General features: G+C 37.7%; 2 pseudogenes; one reads left to right on the top strand and one right to left on the bottom strand.

Moving 5' to 3' along the window:
• Nucleotides 1-3,269: 3,269 nt before the first annotated feature.
• On the bottom strand, nucleotides 3,270-5,027 carry LOC121754465 (annotated as a pseudogene).
• A 9,942-nt stretch (nucleotides 5,028-14,969) lies between these two features.
• Nucleotides 14,970-18,360, top strand: LOC121754464 (annotated as a pseudogene).
• The last annotated feature ends 2,990 nt before the right edge of the window (nucleotides 18,361-21,350 follow it).

Genomic DNA, 21,350 nt, shown 5'->3' with positions numbered 1-21,350 from the left:
GGTGATTGTCGTTTCTTAATCATTGTTGACATAACGTTGAGCATACGATATTAATTGAAAACTACTTTGACTTATCAAATGGTGAGAGTATTTCATTGCCCAAGAATTCTGATAGATTAGGTAATGATCATTAATGTTTAAGTGATGCTAGTATTGTTATTGTAATGAATCGTGTGCCGGGAGAGGCCAGTATGATAATATCCCCAAGAGGTGTTTAGAAAAAAGGTTTTATTAGTCAGAAAACTGACAAGTTGGAATTTATTCCATGAATAATAAATAATGTTTCTGAACTAGACCACTCTTGGAAAAAGAAATTAATTAATAAAAGTCAGATAGCAGACTTGTTATTAATTAATGGATATTTATATCTTTAACACGGGAAATGATTTAATTATAGAGGAAGTCCCAGAATACTCGTTATTTCAGTTTGGACGGGTAATCAATGTTATATCTATAGTGGATGATAATAATATTTAAGTTTGGGCTAGAATTAAATTACTTTTAATTTAATTAGTGAAAGCCTGAACTGTGGCACATTCAAATCCTTCACAGATCCCTGGTCTGGCCCAAAATAATTAACTTAATATAAAAGGGAGAAGAAGAGAAGACAAACCGTAATTAATTCATAAAAATTCAATCTCTGCAATCTGAGAGAGAGTGAAAAATCGGTAATTTAGGGTTCTTCAACCTAGAGATTTCTTTGTTCAATTTTTCTCCAGCTTTTGAGCATTTGGCGAGCTTTGCCCACACAAAAGTCAAATTCGAGTTAAAAGGGAACAGATCAGAAGATCCATGGTTGAGATCAATTGAAGACATTGATAGAATTCAACTCTTGAATTCTTACGGTACGTTGTTTTAATTGCATATATTCAAATTGCTTTAAGATTATATGCTTATGAACATGTTTCTAGTTTACAATCAGATAAAAGCATGTTTAGATGTAAATCTTTCAATCAAACTAAATAGATTTTCGCTGCAAAACCAACGGTAGCCACGTGGCTTTTAGGTTATTCTAGGGCTGGCAAATCGTGCGGATTGGGTCGTTATCGGGTCAACCTGATAATGATCCAACCCAATAAGGCCTAACCTGAACCCGACCTGTTAAGGAAACTGTAAATCCGAACACTAACCCGACCTGCTACCTTCAAATCCGAACACGACCCGCACCCGACACGAACCCGTTATCGACACGATATAATATGGGTTGACACGACACGATAACAACCTGAACCTGATATTACACGATTAAAACCTAATATTACGCGATTAAACCTTAATTTTTAACCTAATTTACACAATTAAAATTCGTTTTATACTATTTAAACCTAATTTATAAGAAATTAAAATATTAAAGTAATATATATAGTTTTAAATAATAATAAAAAGAATAATATTATTTCTTAATGGGTTACCCGTATCCGACCCGCATCCGACCCGAACCCAACCCGAAATTATCGGATTCTTAATGGGTCAACCCGATAAGGACACAGATCCAATAAGACTTGACCCCAACCCAATAATTTCGTGCGGATTCGTGTCGGATTATCGTGTCGTGTCGAAAATTGCCAGCCCTAGGTTATTCAACGGATAGTTTGTTACCTTTCCATCTCGTTATGCTTGCTATGCCAATCTAACAAATGAATCTAACAAATCGATAAAGATGATTATCAATTATAGGTGTAATTACACTTTTTGAAACACTGATTGTGAAAATGTTTTAAAAGACTATAAATAAAACAAAAGTTGAAGGACAATGTAGTCCAAAATTGAATTTCCCCTCTTAATCAAATAGTTGTAGCCATAAAAATTGTGTAAATAATGGATGTCCAGGGTGATATTAGTTAGTATATTGATTAATGGGTTAATAGCCATTTAAATGGTTTAAGATTGGTTAAATTCTGGTATCTCCATAAACTTTGAAATTAGAATATTAAATCACCTAGTTTCAATTTTTTCAGTTGTCCACTTCATGCACAAAATGTCCCTTTTAACTATATTCAAAACGACGTGTTTAATTGATATAAGAATTTTTTTCTTTTATATTCTTTTATTTTTCCATTTATCTTCTTATTTTATTGAAATATTGTCTTTTTTAACGTCACAAAAAGACGTTGATTTGTGTATAGACGGGAAAATTGAGAAAAAAAATAAATCATCGAGATTTTGATATTCCAATTTCAAAGTTCATAAGACAGACCAGAATTTGACCAAACTTCATGATTTAAATAGCTATTATTCATTATAGAAATAAGATTCTTAACATTAAAAACGAGTATATGATTAAGTTATTTGTTTTTAAACCGATTAACTTGTTGGGCTACTCCAAAATCCAAATGTTTTGTGTTAAGGCTGAAAATTTTAAACCGATAAAATTTCAAAATCGAATTAGCCCGCACGATTGGCATTCCTTATTATATTCCATATATAGTACTTCCTTCTTCTTAGCCATGTTGAGTCATATTCCTTTTCGTGATGTCCCAATTAAGTCGAGTTGATTCCTTTTTTGCCAAAAAAAAACATCTAATCATTTTTACTGTGGTTTTTCTCCTACTTTATTTTCTCTTATATTTTATTTTATCTACATTTAACTAACTCATTATCACAATTACTTAATCTTCGTGTTCAAAAGAAATGCCTCAAATTAGTCAAGACGGATGGAGTATATTTTATTATAATCTACATTAATATCTATTATAATTTCCATTGAGAAGATCAAGCAAAGCAAGAGATTAAAAGTTTAAATAAAGAAGTGTCGAGTTACTATTTTTTTATTTATGCATTCTTAGAATGAATTTTTTAGTCTCCTAATCTATAAGGAGCTTATATTGATGAATTATAAGTGTTAAAAGTAATGTTTTTTTGTTACTTTACTTTTATATCCTAACTTTTTTCAAACTTTACTTGCAATTATTTGTTTTCAATGCTTCTAATGGGCTATAACTTCGCATTAATCGTTATATGTATGCATATACTTGAGAGGTGTTCGACGTTACAAGATTAATTATTTTTTACCATATTAGGCAACCTAACTAATTATTCGAGAAGGTTTGATGAGTGTATTGGCAAATAGGATAGCGGATTTCTATGTTCTACAGATAATCTATGATTAGGAGGTGAAAGATCGTACGTGCATAGGAGGTCCTACAAATCTTGAATTAGATACACATCATTTATCCACTAAGGTTATTTTGTCGATTACATCAGGTACTGAGACCACTGCACCATTTGGCTGAAACAGATGAAGGACATACAAGTGATGAACAAAGGGTTCAATGAGGAAGAGAGGGAAGCCTCTTCAAAAGAAGATCAAAGTCATTTTCCATGCCTAGCATACTAAGCCTAGCATAGTTGCTAGGGCACCCGAAAGTCTTGCTTCCTCGCACTCGAACCCTCTCCTCCTTCATCACCTCCTCCAGATTGATACCCACTTGGGCCTTCATCCATGCGTACCCTATTAAAAAAGGAAAATATCATACACTATTGTTCACCAACGCAAATGTACAAAGTCAAAAAATCACTACACTTTCTTTACCTGGAGTGCAATGAAGAAAGTCTCTTTTGAAGTTGCAGTGTTGAGGAGGGAAATCACGAATCTGCAAGACGTCAATTCCCTGAAGAGCTTCTCTCAGCTTCCTCCATCGCTCAGCCATAACAGATTGCCCGAACTCAGAGAAATTATTTGGGCAACTATTGGTGGTGATCATCTCCAAGACACCGATAGCTCTGAGTTGAGCTTCCTTGGAAACCCCAATTGTGCTGATCTCCATGAACTTTACCATCCGCTTTGCCACATCTGGGTCCTTCACTATCGCCCATCTTCACATAAACCAAAAAACAAAATGAAACTAACCACATGCCATTATCGACAAGGTCACTTCTTGCAGTGAAAACCAAAGAATTATTAGATCATTTACCCGATCCTTGATCCAGCGTGTCCTGTGCATTTGGAGACGGTGAAGAGCATAATATTGTGATCAGCAGGACCCGTGATGGCCGTGCCGTGTACTGAGGCCAGTAGTATGCAAGGTCATGAACGAGCATGCCATTGACCTTATTCACAACAGGGACCCTTAGTTCCCCGTCAGGATTGTTGGGGGAAGTGACCATCTCGATGTAAGGCTGACTATCATGGTCGACGTAAGCATGAGCATTGCCACCCCACTTAAATAGCCCTGATCTAACATAGTCTGATATTTGTGGATAACACTACAATAAACAAAGACTTAATTAGATCCAAATTAATAGCAACATGAAACAATTAATGACAAACATTTCAACTAATGAGGATTTCAAGACTGACTGAGTAGAAGGGAGCCGCAGACACGACGTTGATGGGGCTTGGCAGTTCAGCGAGGGCGTATAGGGCGGCTTGGATAAGCTGGCTCGAGCCGTTCCCCACCACGATGTGGCGACCTTCCACGACGGCGTTTCCGACCAGATTGCGGAGATTTTTGATTTCTTGCTCGAGTTTAGGGAGCATATACCAGCAGAAGCTGTTGGGGTTGGCGAAATAGCTCAGTAATATGGATGCAGGTAGAGTGATTTTGAAATGTTGGCCAACTGATTTCCAGTAGGCCTCGTACATGGTGGGATCACCCCTAACATTATTATTCAACATTTCTTTAATTTGTCTATAAATAAAGAAAAATTGTACACATGACGCAAAGAGAAAACACACACCGAAGTAGCACAAAATAAGTGAAAAACACATCAAGAATTGGCTAAAAATAGATTGTGTTATGCGAAATGTTGATAAAAAAACAAAACTGAGCACTACTATATGCATTAGAAGAGAAACCACATACAGGCTGCGTAAGAGAGAGCAAGAGGGAGAGACAAAACACACAAAAATAAATAAATAAAAACAATGCATACTTATCAAAATCGAGAATAGGAAGAGGTTGAAGGTTAAGGTTAAGGTTAAGGTTAGTGAGGATCGACTCAATAGCTTCAACCTCAGCGGCCACCGCCACAAAAGGTGAAGGGACGGAGGTTTCGATCACAACTGCGGCTTCCGTGCTCACCATTTTTCCTTTCTTTTATTTTAAAGTAAATTCTAAGTTGGTTGATTTAGTTTGTTGAGTCTCTCTCTTAGACACAATTTTCAGGGCTGCTTGATTCCCTATTTATAGGGGTTCGTTGCATTTCAAATATTTTAATTTAACGAATACTAAGTAACCAATAATTCTTTTTTTCTTTCTAGCGATCTTTAATACTTTTTTACCTTAATTCATTTTTGCTACATGAGATTTAATGAAATACTCCCTCCGTCCTGTTAAGATGGATAACCGAGAGGGAAGAAGCGATAGACATGGTTGTGATTAGTTTTCTGTGTTGTATTGATCGAATGGAGCAACTCTCTTAATATAGAGAGTTGCCCTAAATTACATATGGAAGAAGATCCCCTAATTATGATTGTATCAATCATATCAATTACATATTAATCTCATGATTCATTCCCTAATTACAATTATTTTCTTTCCATATTCTAACACTCCTCCTCAAGCTAAGTAACGGCATCTCCGATGCTTAGCTTGTCTAGTACTTCTTCAAACATCCTTGCATTGACTGCTTTGGTTAGAATGTCTGCCAGTTGGTCTTCCGAGCGAACGAAGGGTAGCTCAATGATTCCTTTTTCTATCTTCTCCTTGATGAAGTGGCGGTCGATCTCCACATGTTTTGTTCGATCATGTTGGACTGGATTTTCGGCTATGCTGATTGCTGCTTTGTTGTCACAGAATAGTTTGCTTTTCTGAGTGGGTGGAAAGCCAACCTCGGTCAACAGTCGCCGTATCCATAGGATTTCAGTGATTCCGCTCTTTACCCCTCGGAATTCTGCTTCAGCGCTAGAAAGTGCCACTACTTTTTGTTTTTTGCTCCTCCAAGTGACGAGGTTATCGCCTATGAATGTGAAGTATCCTGCAGTTGACTTTCGGTCGATCGGATTACTCGCCCAGTCAGCATCAGTGTATCCTGAGACTTCTAAGTGTCCTCCATTCTTCAGTAAAACTCCATACCCTACTGTACCCTTCAGGTATCTCACCACCCTCATTGCTGCATTCATGTGCTCCTCTTGTGGGTTGTGCATAAACTGGCTTATCACCCCAACATCATAGGCTATATCTGGTCGGGTATGGGCTAGGTAGATTAGCTTCCCGACTAGGCGTTGATAACGCTCTCTGTCTGTGGCTCGTGCTCCTTCTTCTATCTTCAGTCCATGATTCTGTACCATAGGCGTCTCGGCAGGCTTGCAGTCAAGTAAGCCGGTTTCTGTTAGAAGATCGAGCACATATTTCTTTTGTCGTAGGAATATGCCCTTTTTAGATCTTAGTACTTCAATTCCGAGGAAATATTTCAGCGCTCCCAGATCCTTCATCTCAAATTCTTTGAACAAGTTTGCTCTTAGCTCCTAGATCTCTTCTGTATCATTCCCTGTAATAATCATGTCATCCACATATATAAGGAGACACGTTATTTTGTTACCTACTCTCTTAAGGAATAGAGTATGGTCTGAGTTACTCTGCTGGTAGCCATACTTCTCCATTGCTTGACAGAACCTTCCAAACCATACCCTTGGGGACTGCTTTAAGCCATATAGGGTTTTCTTCAGCCGACAGACTTGTCCCGGTGCAAACTCATCTGAGTATTCCGGAGGAACTTCCATGTATACTTCTTCTTCCTTCTTTAATTCTCCGTGGAGGAAAGCATTGGTGACATCAAATTGGTGAAGTGGCCAATTCTGATTTGCGGCAACAGTCAGTAGGACTCTCACAGTACTCATTTTCGCCACAGGTGAGAAAGTTTCAGCATAGTCTACCCCATAGGTCTGGGTGTATCCTTTTGCGACCAATCTAGCTTTGTACCTCTCGATGGATCCATCGGCTCGCCTTTTGATCGTAAAGATCCACCTGCATCCAACGGGTCTCTTCCCTTCCGGCAATGCACACTTCTCCCAAGTATTGTTCTTTAGCAAGGCGTCCATTTCTCGTTTCATGGCATCCCTCCAATGTTTATGCTTCATTGCTTCTTCCACAGAGTGCGGAATATCCTCTTCATACAATGCTGCTTCAAAAACCTTCGCCATTTCAGTCATATGAGCTTTTACGGAATTCACAATGGAGTATTGTGTCTTTCGTCCCTTCCAATCCGGGGAGTATTTCTTTGGTGGTATTCCCCTGGTGCTTCTTGGCGGTAGAACCCGTGGTTGCTCACCTGTGCTTGCTTCTGGTTCTTTGCTGTGATCATGGTTAGTTTCAAGCCGAAGAGTTTCACTAGGGTTAGAAACTTCTCTTACCTCAGGAATATCGGCCGGGGATTGTATTGCAACGATGTCACTGAAGTTGATGGACTCATCTTGAGTATCAGAGACATGCTCGGTGGTAATGCTAACCTCCTCTGTTGGGTCCTCTTCCCGATCAGGACTTGGCTTATGACCAGGATTCGGATTCGGGATCAGATTCGGATTTGGGCTCGGGTTTATAATAGGATTAGGAAGCAAACTTAGTGGGTCAATCTCAGCTTCTGGTTCTTTCTCCCCCTGACCGCTAAGTTGGTGGTAAAAGTATTCATTTTCTACGAAGTCACAATTCATCGTGACAAACATCCGTTTGGATTTTGGGTCATAGCACCGGTACCCCTTTTGATGCATTCCATATCCCACAAACACTCCTTTTATCGCACATGGTGAAAGCTTGGTTCGTTCAATTTTGGGAATGTGGATGAAGACAGAGCATCCAAAAATTTTTGGGTCAAGTGTGAGAGGTAATGGGAGTTCTGTATGGGATGATAGGACTTGAATGGGTGTTTTCCTGTCAAGGCCTTTTGTTGGGAGACGGTTTAGAGTGTAGGCTGAGGTAGCTAGGGCTTCGGGCCAAAAAGATTTTGGGACCTTGGAATCAATTAGGAGAGCTCTAGTCATTTCGAGTAGTTTCCTATTTTTTCTTTCGGCTACCCCGTTTTGTTCAGGTGTGTGAGGACAGGTGGTTTGGTGTATAAGACCATTTTTAGCAAAGAACTGTTGCATCTGGCTATTGACATATTCTCCCCCGTTATCGGACCTAAGTATTTGGATGTTTTTCTTATATTGAGTTTGGACAAAGGTGTAAAACAGGACGAATTTTTCAAAGACTTCTGATTTGGACTTTAAAAAATAGACCCATGTCATACGTGAGCAATCATCAATAAAGAGCAAGAAATACTTAAAACCTCCACCACCCATAACTGGTGCAGGCCCCCAAATATCAGAATGAATAAGGGAAAAAACATGATCCACACGGGTATTATTAATTCTAAACGAATGTCTGTGGCTCTTCGCTAGAAAACAAGTATCACAGTTCAAATGAGAAATTTTATCAAATCTAGGTAATAAGGTTTTAAGATACCCTAAAGATGGGTGTCCTAGTCGCCGGTGCCATAGCCAAGCATGTCGGTCTGTGGATCCGTGAGTCAGCAACACACTACTCTGTTGAGCTATCTCGTCCACATAGTAGAGTCCTTCTCGTTCAGTGCCACGCCCAACAATCGTCCCCGTCCGAATATCCTGTAACATACAAAATGAGGGTTGCATTAACAAAGTACAATTAAGCTCCTTTGTAACATGACTGACTGATAGCAGCTTGTGAGACAAGGACGGAACGTATAAACAATTTGAGATACTCAGAGTGGGCAAAATTTTAATTGTTCCTGCTCCTTGAACTGGAAGTAATTCCCCATTAGCTGTCTGAACATAGCTTTTCTTGGATTTAGTGATTTCAGTAAAATCAGCGATGTCAAATGACATAGTGTCAGTTGCTCCGCAGTCAAAAATCCAGTCCCTGTCTATATGCGGTTTTTCGGAAGTAAGGCATGCAGTAGAGAGTGTTTCAAGTACAGACAAACTATTTTTGCACTGAATTTTTGGGTTAATTTCCGAAAATGAATTAGATGTGGGTCTTTTTCCAATAATATGTGAGTAATGGGGCGCATTGTCTAATTTCGGATTATCCAGGGACCTGGCAGAAAGGATATGGGGTGTCTGGCATAATTCATTAGAAGCAAAGGGTGTATTATGTGATAATGGCAAAGTTCGGGGTGTATTGAATGAGGAACCTGATTTTGAGGGGCTTAATTGCAAAATTCTCCCTCTTTTACCTTGGCAAGCCCTAGCCTTCGCCATTTCTTCCCCTGTCTGCGCCGATGACTCTCCTCCTCCCTCGATTTCGCCGGGTCCGGTACTGGTGCTACCCGCCGTGCAAGCGGTGCCGGAAGCCCGGTCACCACCGGCTGGTATGGTTGTCCCTGTCCCTCCTCGGCGGTTGCCATTTCGCGAAGCTCTCTTCCGCTTCATCTCGTCCCACCACTCCGGGTACCCAACGAGGAGGAAGCACTGGTCTTTTGTGTGCTTTCTCCCCCCACAATGGCTGCAGATCAGTTTGTTTCGAGCGTCGTCTGCCTGTCGCTCTTCTCCTGGGAAAGGGGTCTGCCCCGGCCGTCCTCCGCCGCGCGAAGCGAGACCCGTCCCGATTCCGCCACTGGGTTGAGATTCTCTTCCTTCGGCAACCTGGGGTTTGAGTACTCCGTCGTTTGTTGCTTCGCGCCGGACGGTCGCGTAGGCGTCCCGGACTGAAGGGAGGGGCTCCCGCTTGAGAATTTCTCTCCGGGTCACTTCGTGTTCGTCGTTAAGTGCCATTAGGAATTGGAAGAGCCTGGTCTCTTGTCTCTCTCGGTTGTAGACCATGATATCCTCCGGGTCCTTCATTGGGTTTGGCTTCTTTCTGTCAATCGACATCCAAAGGCTTTGGAGTCGATTCCACAGCTGTTCAAGGGTCATTTCGCCCTGTTTGATGTTGCTTGCTTTCCGGTGTAAGTCGTAGACTTGGAGTGAGTCTCCTCCACTGCCGTATGTCACGGCTAGTCCCTCCCAGAGCTCTCGAGCCGTTGGGTATTGCGATACCTCATTCACGAGTTCGGGTTCCATGTTGTTGATGATCCACCCGAACACGCAGTGATCCAATTTTTGCCATGTCTCGTGGCTGGGATCTGTTTCTGCCGGAGGTTCCGAATCCTTCGAGATATGAGAGGTTAAGCCTTTTCCCCCGATTGCACGTTTGATGAGGTTCGCCCACAGTGGGTAGTTGTCTCCCGATAACTTGGTTGAGACGACTACTTCACCGAGGTTGTCTGCGTTTACCGTCGTCTGCCGTTGGGGGATTGGCACGGTCTGGAGGTGTCGGAGGAATTCTGCAAACTTCATTGTGATGTCGTCCGAGAAGTTCACCATCGAACTCTTATTCTCGTTTTCTGATTCTGACATCGCTCTTTTTCTGATGATTGCAGGTTTCTGCCTCTTAGCCGGGGTTCGAGATTGGTATTTGGACGAAGATGATGTTATATTCTGAGTCCCTATTGCTCAACCTGCTCTGGTACCATGTTAAGATGGATAACCGAGAGGGAAGAAGCGATAGACATGGTTGTGATTAGTTTTCTGTGTTGTATTGATCGAATGGAGCAACTCTCTTAATATAGAGAGTTGCCCTAAATTACATATGGAAGAAGATCCCCTAATTATGATTGTATCAATCATATCAATTACATATTAATCTCATGATTCATTCCCTAATTACAATTATTTTCTTTCCATATTCTAACACGTCCCACATAATTTGGGACACTTTGACCGGGCACGGGTTTTAAGAAATATAATGAAAAGTGAGTTGAAAAAGTTAGTGGAATGTGGGTCCTACTTTTATATATTAGTTTTATAATTAAATGTGAGTAAGAATGAGTTAGTGGAATGTGGGGTGCACTACCAAAAATGGTAAAAGTGAAATGAGTCAAATTATGTGGGACGACCCAAAATGGAAAACTGAGTCAAATTATGTGGGACGGAGGGAGGGAGTATGTCACTCTAATTTGTTGCTACATGGGAATTTAACGAAATATGCCACTCTAATTAGGAAAAAGAAAACAATGATGGATACTCGTGGCTGTTGATGAAAAGATAACAACAAAGGTCATGTTATTTTTTGTTAATGTGACATATCTTATTATCGTAGTGCCTCACTCCTGTCATACATTATTAATATTATCTTTGTGTTTAAGATGTAATCTATTTTACATGCTTGATTCCCTATATAGATGGGTTGCATTCAGATTCCATTATAATAAGTTGTATTTGTTGTTTTCTTCAAATATTTTATTTTGACTGGAGACTTACAAAATCTATCCAAAGAAGCATTTTTTCAGCATTATTTAAGTTTGATGCTTTTTAGTCATTTTTGTTGTATTGGAATTTAATGCAATATGCCACTGTAATTCGAAAGCCTTGCTATTTTTTTGCTAGGGAAAAGAAAATGATTATGGAATTATAGATGTGGATGAAGAGATAAGAACAATTTAAAAGGTCTGTGTATAAATGAGATTTATTTTTTGCTCATATATTATTCTTTGTGTATGTAACTACAATATTATTGTACGTTTAAGATGTACTTCCTCCGTCCCAGAGTATTAGACTCACTTCTTTTGGGCATAGGAATTTAGGAGGTGGTGTTTAGTGGTGTAAATGAAGTTGGTAATAAAGTAGATTAGGTGATATGTTGTATTTTTATTTTTAAATTTAAAATAAATGGAATAATTAATTTTTTGTATGCATGCATTTAACTTACTGATATTTCAAAGCATATTTCTAATTAACTTTACTCATATTAAAAGTATCCATATTTAATGAATGCTAAATACGACGTCAAGTTCAAATTGAGCATATTTCAAACAATATGTATTGCAAACATTAAAATAATCAATGACTAGGAAAAGATCAAAACTAAATTGAAATTTTGATTCACTTTGATTCACATTTAGCGCCTGATGAAATTTTCAAGTTAAAAAAAGTGGCGCCACTTCTACCACATATGCTACCTGTTCAATTTTTTCAAATTTTCAGTGAAATCACTACAAGTGGCGCCATAGACTAACATAAATACTCCAGTGTGCTATAAATATTCTTACACCTACTTTACATTCACACAACACAAAAGATCCAGAATGCAGCGATCTGCCACAAGTATATGTACAAAGCTTCAGCAACAAATTGTGCAGTTCATCAATGAGAGATGCATAAACGGCAAGCCACCGCGAGGCACAGTGAAGGAAGCTCGGGAGAAGTTTAACGTATCAGCTTCTACCTGCACAAGATATTGGTCGGGGGTTAACCCACCCATCATCGCTTGGATTAGGCTCACATATTTCGTCGTTGGAAGCCATGGATGCGTGAGTTTGAGAGAAAATGTTAGATCTAGGTTTTTTTTGGAAGAGGCGTGGAGAGAGAATGAGGGATTGAGTCTGGAAGAGAGAGAAGACATAAAAATGAAATGATGTTGGTGGGTTGGGTACCGATTTCCATTCAATTAACATTGGATTAATTAACAATATTTTAATCCTAATTGTAATAAGGGTGTTACTTAAATTCTTTAATTTTTTACCATAAATAGAAAGTGGTCAAGTATGTTGGGACACCCCAAAATGGTATACGAGTCTAATACCCTGGGACGGATACATGCTTGATATTAAGATTTATATTATGATATAGTGATATATTCCTTCCGTCCGCCATTAACTGTCTCATTTTTTCTTTTTCGTACCCCGCCAATAAATATTCCATTTCACGTTTATCACTTTTAACAAATGGTCACACATTCCACTAACTCATTCTACGACATTTTATTATAAAATCAATATAAAAGAGTAGGATCCACATTCCATTAACTTTTTCTACCACTTTCTTTTACAAAGTTAAACAACCTCTTAAAACCTGAACTGTTCAAAATTGGGACATCTATTGGCGGAATATTATGTTAGTAGAAATGTGAGAGTTTAAGCATATAGACTACAGGATTTCTTACTTTCTTACTGCAGTTAATGTGTACGAATATATGCATGTTCACTGAATAACCAAATTCTCGCAAAGAATTAGCAAAATTTCGTACAAAATAAGCAAACTTTAGTTTTGGCGGTGTTATGTTAATTTCGGCTAATTAACCCTATTAATTCCCGGTTAGTTTTGGTTGGGTTTTAATTTCCATAGACTTGTGCTAAGTTGAGGTAAATGGGTTCGTCGTGGGTTTTCTGTGAATTTCAGTGAAAATTGAAGAAGATGGATGGATGTTCTTCAATTTAGTTGGCTTGTATGTGCGATTATGAGCGATTGTTTTTTTTTTTTTACGAAAGTTTGCTTATTTTGTACGAAATTTGCGAGAATTTGGTTATTCGGCGAGAAACTTTGGTTAATTTGTTCGAGAATATTTATAAGTTTGTAAAAATTTCAAAAATATATTGCGGAAGAAATATAGTAGATATAAAAATAGGAAGATATATAAAATTAAATGGAGTGATTATAGGATACCAAAAAAATCGAAACTAGATGTTTTAAGTTGCGATCGAATCCATCCAATCTGTATATCTATTGGCCAAAATTGGAAGGATGATATTTTTTAGAAAATGGTTATTATATGAGAAAACAAACATCCACCTTATATGCATTCCTATTCCTATCCAGTATTTGTATTTGTATTTGTATTTGTATTTGTATTTGTATTTTGTATAAAGTAGTCGATGGTTCACAGTAAATAGACAAACCTTTCTCATATTCTATGTCTATCAATGCAATGCAATGCAATGCATTCCCGAAAATTAATACAAATATTGATAAACTATAAAATATCAATTATTTAAAATTACATAGCATAAGAAGTTGAGTATGGAAATTTTTATTGTACATATTTCTATGTAATCCTCACGGGGAGAAGCAATTGTAATTGGAAATCTATATAGGATATCGGAAATGCAAATATCAACTATATCTAGTATTGTATTTTATAACTGCACGTACCACATTTGCATTATACTACCTTTTTAGCTGTATAACTGCATGCTGAATTGCACAATATAAACATACACTAACTCTACCGTTTGATTAAGTGGTCATTCAACGCACGTTGTTGTAACTGCAAGCACCGCAATTGCAAAATATAGACACAGTTACTCTACCATTTGATAAGTAAATAATTATCAATACAATTTTTCAATTATTTTGATGGGTACACATCTAAAATATGTAAATACCTATACCAATTTTAAAAAATGTAAAGGGCGATTTTTAATTTAATATCTATATATGTACATTGTATTTTTATATAAATTGAGAATTAAAAAAAAAACTATATATGTAATGTTAGATTTAAGAGTAAAGGTGGAGCATTACTTATTTTTTAGGGACATGTGATGATATTTTTTCAAGTTCATGGACCTAAAATGTGCGAACCTCATTTTTAAAGGATCAGTTTTAAAGTTTTTTTTTCTCATATATATATTAGTAATTTTTTCCCATGGTAGTCTAAGAAGTTTACTCTTATTATTATGATAAATGGTCTCTTTCTTTTATATGAGAATTGTTAGTGTTAGATAGTCTATGTATTTTGTATGAGTGCAGCCTTCCCCATATTTTATGTCAACTAACGCAATGCACTCTTGGAAACTCTTAGGCCCTTTTTGGTACGATAGAATAGAATAAGGAAGGAACGAATGAACATGAGAATGAAATCATTTCATTCTATTCTCTTGCTTGGTAGTGATTAGAAATACAAATAATATAGGAACAGAGTGGAATGGAATGGAATGGAATGAAATGTAAATAATCAATATGTTTATTCCACCAAAATAATTGATTAATTCAAAAGCATTTTTACCAAATATTTTGGATCATATTATTATGGTGTGTATGTGTGTGCATAATGTGTGTTAGCTGGTGCTGGCCTGTGAATGTGTGTATGCATGTTGGTGTGTGTGAACGCACGCGCTTTGGTGGTGTGTGTATGTTTAGTGTTTAGATTTTTTCTTTTCCAATTATTAGTATGGTGTGGGCATGTTTATTGATATGTTATCTACATATTTTACGTCAAACTGACAAATAATTATACTCCATCCGGGGTGATCCCACCATGTACGAGGCCTACTATAATTCAATTGGCGAAAAACATTCCGAAGCCCTTAGTTACTTCACCAACCCCAAGAGCTTCTGGTGGTTTGTGTTGCCTAAACTCGAGCAAGAAATCAAAAATCTCCACAACTTGGTAGAAAACACCATCGTGGAAGATCGCCACAACGTGGTGGAGAATGGCTCGAGCCAACTCATCTAAACTGCCCTTTATGCCCTGGCGGAACCCCTAAGCCCCATCAGCGTTGTGTCCGCCGCTCCCTTCTACTCTGTCAGTCTTCAAAACCTCATTCATTGCCATCGATTGTTTAATACTGCTATTAATTTGGATCTAATTAAGTGTTTTTTTATTACAGTGCAGATAGTAGACTACTCTAGATTAGGGTTGTCCATGTGGGCAGGTGATGCTCATGCTTAAGACCATGATGATCAACCATACATCGAGATGGTCACTTCTCCCAACAATATTGATGGAGAACTAAGGGGCCCTATGGTGAATAAGGCTAATGGCATGCTCGTTCATGACCTTACTTACTAGTGGCCTTAGTACACGGCCATCACGGAGCCTGCTGATCACCATGCTCTTCACCGTCTCCAAATGCACTAGACACGCCCGGCCGAGGATCGGGTAGAGGATTTAAAAATATTTTGGGTTTCATGATAATAAATGACCCTGCTAATGTGTTTTAATGTGGTTAATTTCATCTTGTTTTTTGGTGTATGTAAAGATGTGCAATAGTGAAGGACCCAAACATGGCGAAGCGGTGGTAAAGTTTATGGAGATAAGCACCACTGGGGTGTCTAAGGAAGCTCGACTCAGATCCATCAATATCTTGGAGATATCTCCACTAACAACTGCCTTAGTAATTTCTTCGAGTTCGGGCAGTCAGTCATGGCTTAGCAACGGAAGATGCTAAGAGAAGCTCTTCAAGGAAATGACGTCTTGATGATTCCAGACTTCTCTCCTCAACATCGCAACTTCAAACACGACTGTAACGAATTCCATCTAGGTATAGAACATCTATGGTTGTTTGGCTTTTCAATACTGTATGATATTATCCACTTTGAAGGACCAAGATAACATCAACCTCGAAGAGGTGATGAAGGGAAAGTGTGTTCGAGTGTGAGGAAGCGGGACTTTTGGATGCCCTAGCAACTATGCTAGGCTTAGTATGCTGGGCAAGGATAATGACTTTGATCATTTCTAAAGAGGCTTCCCTCTATTTTTAAACGTCTAGCTCATTGAAAGTTTTGATCATCGCCTGCATATGATCTTTAGTCTTGCACCCCCCCCTGTTACGACCATGTGGTACAATGATTTTCTATATTAACTCATCGTTGTTTTTGTAATGCCAAATTTCAGAGGTTATTCTAATTTGCACAATATGGACATCATGCATTATACTACCTCACATATTCTATATATGCATGTCAACACAATGCATTCCTTAAATTCTTGAAACCTTATTTAGTTGTAACTGCACTGCATAAATAAATTACATTGCAACATTAGACATATATGAATAATTTTGAAAAATTAAGGACATTACGGACATTATACCTTTTTTAGCCGTAACTAAATGCACTGTATTTGCACAATACATTAACTATCTAGATGTAATTGGATGCACCGCATTTGCACAAGCACCTTCTTTTGTTGTAACTACATGCACCGCATTTGCACAATACAGCGATACACCGACGCTACCATTTGATTAAGCAAAAAAATATCTAAATAAGGTACATATATATTTTACCCATGCACATCACATATATTGTGCTAGTATTAGTGTATATTCAATGAACATGCAACAGTAAATGTACATGAACACATAAAATGTAGTAAAGAAAGTAAGAAACCCTATAGTCTATCTAGACCCTCACATTTCCACTAATATAATTTGTAGACACTATATCATACTCCCTCCGTTCATGAAACTTTGTCACATTTTTCAATTTCCTTCCGTCCCATAAAATTTGTCACATTTAACTTTTTACCATTTTTTGTAATGGATCTCCCATTCCACTAACTTCTTCCCAGTCACATTTTATTATAAAACTAATACTTTAAAAGTAGGACCAACATCCTACCAATTTTTTCAACCCACCTTCCATTATATTTTTTAAAACCCGTGCCCGATCAAACTATGACAAAATTTGAGGGATGGAGGGAGTAATACAATTCTTAATATCAAGCATGTAAACTAGATTATGCAAATCTTAAACATAGATATAATAATGTATTAATGGAGTGGGCCACATAGCAAGCAAATCAAGAGATGAACCACATTTACAAAACATAACATGACCTTTTGATGTAATCTCTTCATCCACAGCCACATCCACATCCATCCATAATCTTTTTTTATTCAAAAAGAGCTATGGTTTCCAAATTCCCCTAAAATCATTAAAGTAACGTGAAAAGCATTTAATGTTGCTTTAAATTGAATCTTTGGGCAGATTTATAAGTCCTCAATTGAAGCAAAATATTTGAAGAAAACGACATTATATGTGATCAAATCTTTGAAATTTGTTTCTTAATGCATTGCAATATTATTTCGCCCAACTAAATATTTAACCTCGAAGGCTTATTTCCTTTGCAAGTATAAATATTTATTCATGTCATGATAGCTATCTTGATTCATGTGTTTGCATTGAGTATTACCTTTGCTTGTATGGAATAAACCAATTTTCAATTGAAAACAATATGTAATTTGTGGAATTCTTATCTAGTCTTCACTTACATAGTGTGGGCATGTTCATTGAGATTTTATCTATATATTTTACGTCAAACTGACTAACAATTATACTCCCTCCGGGGTAATCCCACCATGTACGAGGCCTACTAGAAATCAATTGGCAAAAAACATTTCAAAATCACAATATCACCATGCGAAGCCCTTAGTAATTCCACCAAGCCCAAGAGCTTCTGTTGGTTTATGCTGCCTAAACTCGAGCAAGAAATCAGAAATCTCCACAATTTGGTAGGAAACGCCATCATGGAAGGTCGCCACATCGTGGTGGAGAATGGCTCGTGCAAGTTCATGTAAGCCGCCCTTTATGCCATGGCTGACCGCCTCGACCCCCTAAGCCCCATAAGTGTTGTGTCCGCCGCTCCCTCCTAATCCGCCAGTCTTCAAGACCTCATTCATTGCCATTGATTGTTTAATACTGCTATTAATTTGGATCTAATTAAGTCTTTGTTGATTACAGTGAAGATAATACACTACGTCAGATCAGGGTTGTCCATGTGGGAAGGTGATGCTCATGCTTACGACCATGATGATCAACCATACATCGAGATGGTCACTTCCCCCAACAACATTAATGGAGAACTAATGGGCCCTATTGTGAATAAGGCCAATGGCATGCTTGTTCATGACCTTGCTTACTAGTGGCCTTAGTACATGGCCATCACGGAGCCTGCTGATCACCATGCTCTTCACCATCTACAAATGCACTGGACACGCGTGGTCGAGGATTGGGTAGAGGATTTAAAAATATTTTGGTTTTCATGACAATAAATGACCCTGTTAATGTGTTTTAATGTGGTTAATTTCATCTTGTTTTTTGGTGTATGTAAAGATGTGCAATTGTGAAGGACCCAAACGTGGCGAAGGGTGATAAAGTTTATGGAGATAAGCACCATTGGGGTGTCTAAGGATGCTCGACTCAGATCCATCAACATCTTGGAGATGATCTCTACTAACAACTACCTTAGTAATTTCTTCGAGTTCGGGCAGTCTATAATGGCTTAGCAACAGAAGAAGCTAAGAAAAGCTCTTCAAGGAAATGACGTCTTGACGATTCCAGACTTCTCTTCTCAACATTGCAACTTCAAACACTAGGTAAAGAACATCTAGTGGTTGTTTGACTTGTCAATACTGTATGATATTATCCACTTTGAAGGACCAAGAGAACATCAACCTCGAAGAGGTGATGAAGGGGAAGAGTATTCGAGTGTGAGGAAGCGGGACTTTCGGGTGCCCTAGCCACTATGCTTAGCTTAGTATGCTGGGCAGGGATGATGACTTTGATCATTTCTGAAGAGGCTTCCCTCTATTTTTAAACGTCTAGCTCATTGAAAGTTTTGATCATCGACTACATATGATCTTTAGTCTAGCAACCCCCTCCCCCACCCCCATTTGTTACGGCCATGTGGTGCAATGATTTTCTATATTGAATCATCGTTGTTTTTGTAATGCCAAAATTTCAGAGGTTAATGTTCTAATTTGTACAATATGGACATCATGCATTATACTACCTCACACACTCTATATATGCATGTCAACGCAATGCATTCTTTAAATTCTTGAAACGTTATTTAGTTGTAACTGCACTGCATAAATAAATTACATTGCGACATTATACCTTTTTTAGTCGTAACTAAACGCACCGCATTTGCACAATACAATAACTATCTAGCTGTAACTGGATGCACCGCATTTGCACAAGTACCTTCTTTAGTTGTAACTACATGCTCCGCATTTGCATAATATAGCGATACACCGACGCTACCGTTTGATTAAGCAAAAAAAATATCTAAATAAGGTGCATAAATATTTTACTCATGCACGTCACATATATTGTGCTAGTATTAGTATATATTCAATGAACATGCAACGGTAAAGGTACATGAACACATAACATGTAGTAAAGAAAGTAAGAAACCTTATAATCTATCTAGACCCTCACATTTCCACTAATATAATTTATAGAACACTATATCATAATACAATTCTTAATATCAAGCATGTAAACTAGATTATGCAAATCTTAAACATGCATATAATAATGTATTAATGGAGTGGGGTCACATAGCAAGCAAATCAAGAGATGAATCACATTTATAAAATATAACATGACCTTTTGCTGTAATCTCTTCATCCACAGCCACAGAATCATTTTCTTTTTAGAAAGAGCTATGGCTTCCCCATGTATCACAAAGGAATAAAAACCATCAAAGCAAGGTGAAAAGCATTCAATATTGCTTTAAATTGAATCTTTGGACAGACTTCTAAGTATTCAATTAAAGCAAAATATTTGAAGAAATCAACATATATGTGATTGAATCTTTGAAATTGTTTCTTAATGCATTGCTATCTCGATTCATGTGTTTGCATCGAGTATTACCTTTGCTTGTATGGAATAAACCAATTTTCAATTGAAAACAATATGTATTTTGTGGAATTCTTATATAGTCTTCACTTACATGGCGTGGGCATGTTCATTGATATGTTATCTACATATTTTACGTCAAATTGACTAACAATTATACTCCCTCTGGGGTGATCCCACCACGTACGAGGCCTACCAGAAATCAATTGGCAAAAAATAATTATTTTTTTTCTTAATGTATAACCCAAACCCGACCCGACCCAACCCGTTATCTTCGGGTTCTTATTGAGTCGACCCTATAAGGACCCAAATCCGAAGTGTGCGTGTTCGTGTAGTGTTAACTTCGTGCAGGTCCGTGTAGTATTATAGTGGCATATCAAAAATTGACAGCCCTAAAATTAAGGTATACAAATCATATAGTAATTGCACTAATTAAGGACAAATCAACTATTTCCCTTATCAAAAATCAACCCAACTATAATTTTCATTGAAAAAATAGAATGAAAAATGGTGAGCCCTGAAGCCGCATTTTATTCTTTCATTTTTGTTTTTTAGTTTTATGACTCTCTAGTGTAAGTTGCATGTAGTATGCATTGTGAGTATTTTTATTTTTCACTAATTCTTGGTGTGTATTTTCACACATTGTGCGCATAACCTACTTGATGCAAATTCCAACCGTAGACGAGAACACCGCCAAAAATATTTTGTGACGGAATTACTTGAAATTCGCACAATGTTTGCGAATTTACCGATTACCAATTCAATCATTCTCTATGTGCCTGCATCAATAGGCATCGCGATCCAGATTGATTATCAATGGTTAAATGTAAACGTGACAGTGGCCGTGGTGGTGCTCGTTGTGGAGGACATGGAGAGATTCCTCCAAACGAAGAGTTTGTACGGCAGCGTGATCTACATGACATCAAGAACAATGCTATGGGAGAGCAGGTTCGAGACCTCTAGAAACGCCTGGCACAACTGGAAACCTCAACTATAAGTCATTTATTTTAGAGTTTAGTCTATTCTAATAGTTTGCTAACTTCATTGTAAACTTACAATTGTAACTTATTTACAAATATTTAAGTCAGAGGTTGTTTATTACTTAACTTTGTAATTTGTAAATATTTTATAATAAAATAACAATCAAATGCATCGGACACACGGACTTTGTTTATTACTTAACTTTTTTCATGACCTTGCCTAATATTGTCCTCAGTACACGGCCATCACAACGCCTGCTGATCATGATGTCATGTTTTTCACCATC

The sequence above is a fragment of the Salvia splendens genome, chromosome 11 (assembly GCF_004379255.2).
Source record: "Salvia splendens isolate huo1 chromosome 11, SspV2, whole genome shotgun sequence".
Taxonomy (NCBI): Eukaryota; Viridiplantae; Streptophyta; class Magnoliopsida; order Lamiales; family Lamiaceae; genus Salvia; species Salvia splendens.
The sequence above is the reverse complement of the archived record's forward strand: the minus strand, read 5'-3'. Positions and strand labels throughout refer to the sequence as shown.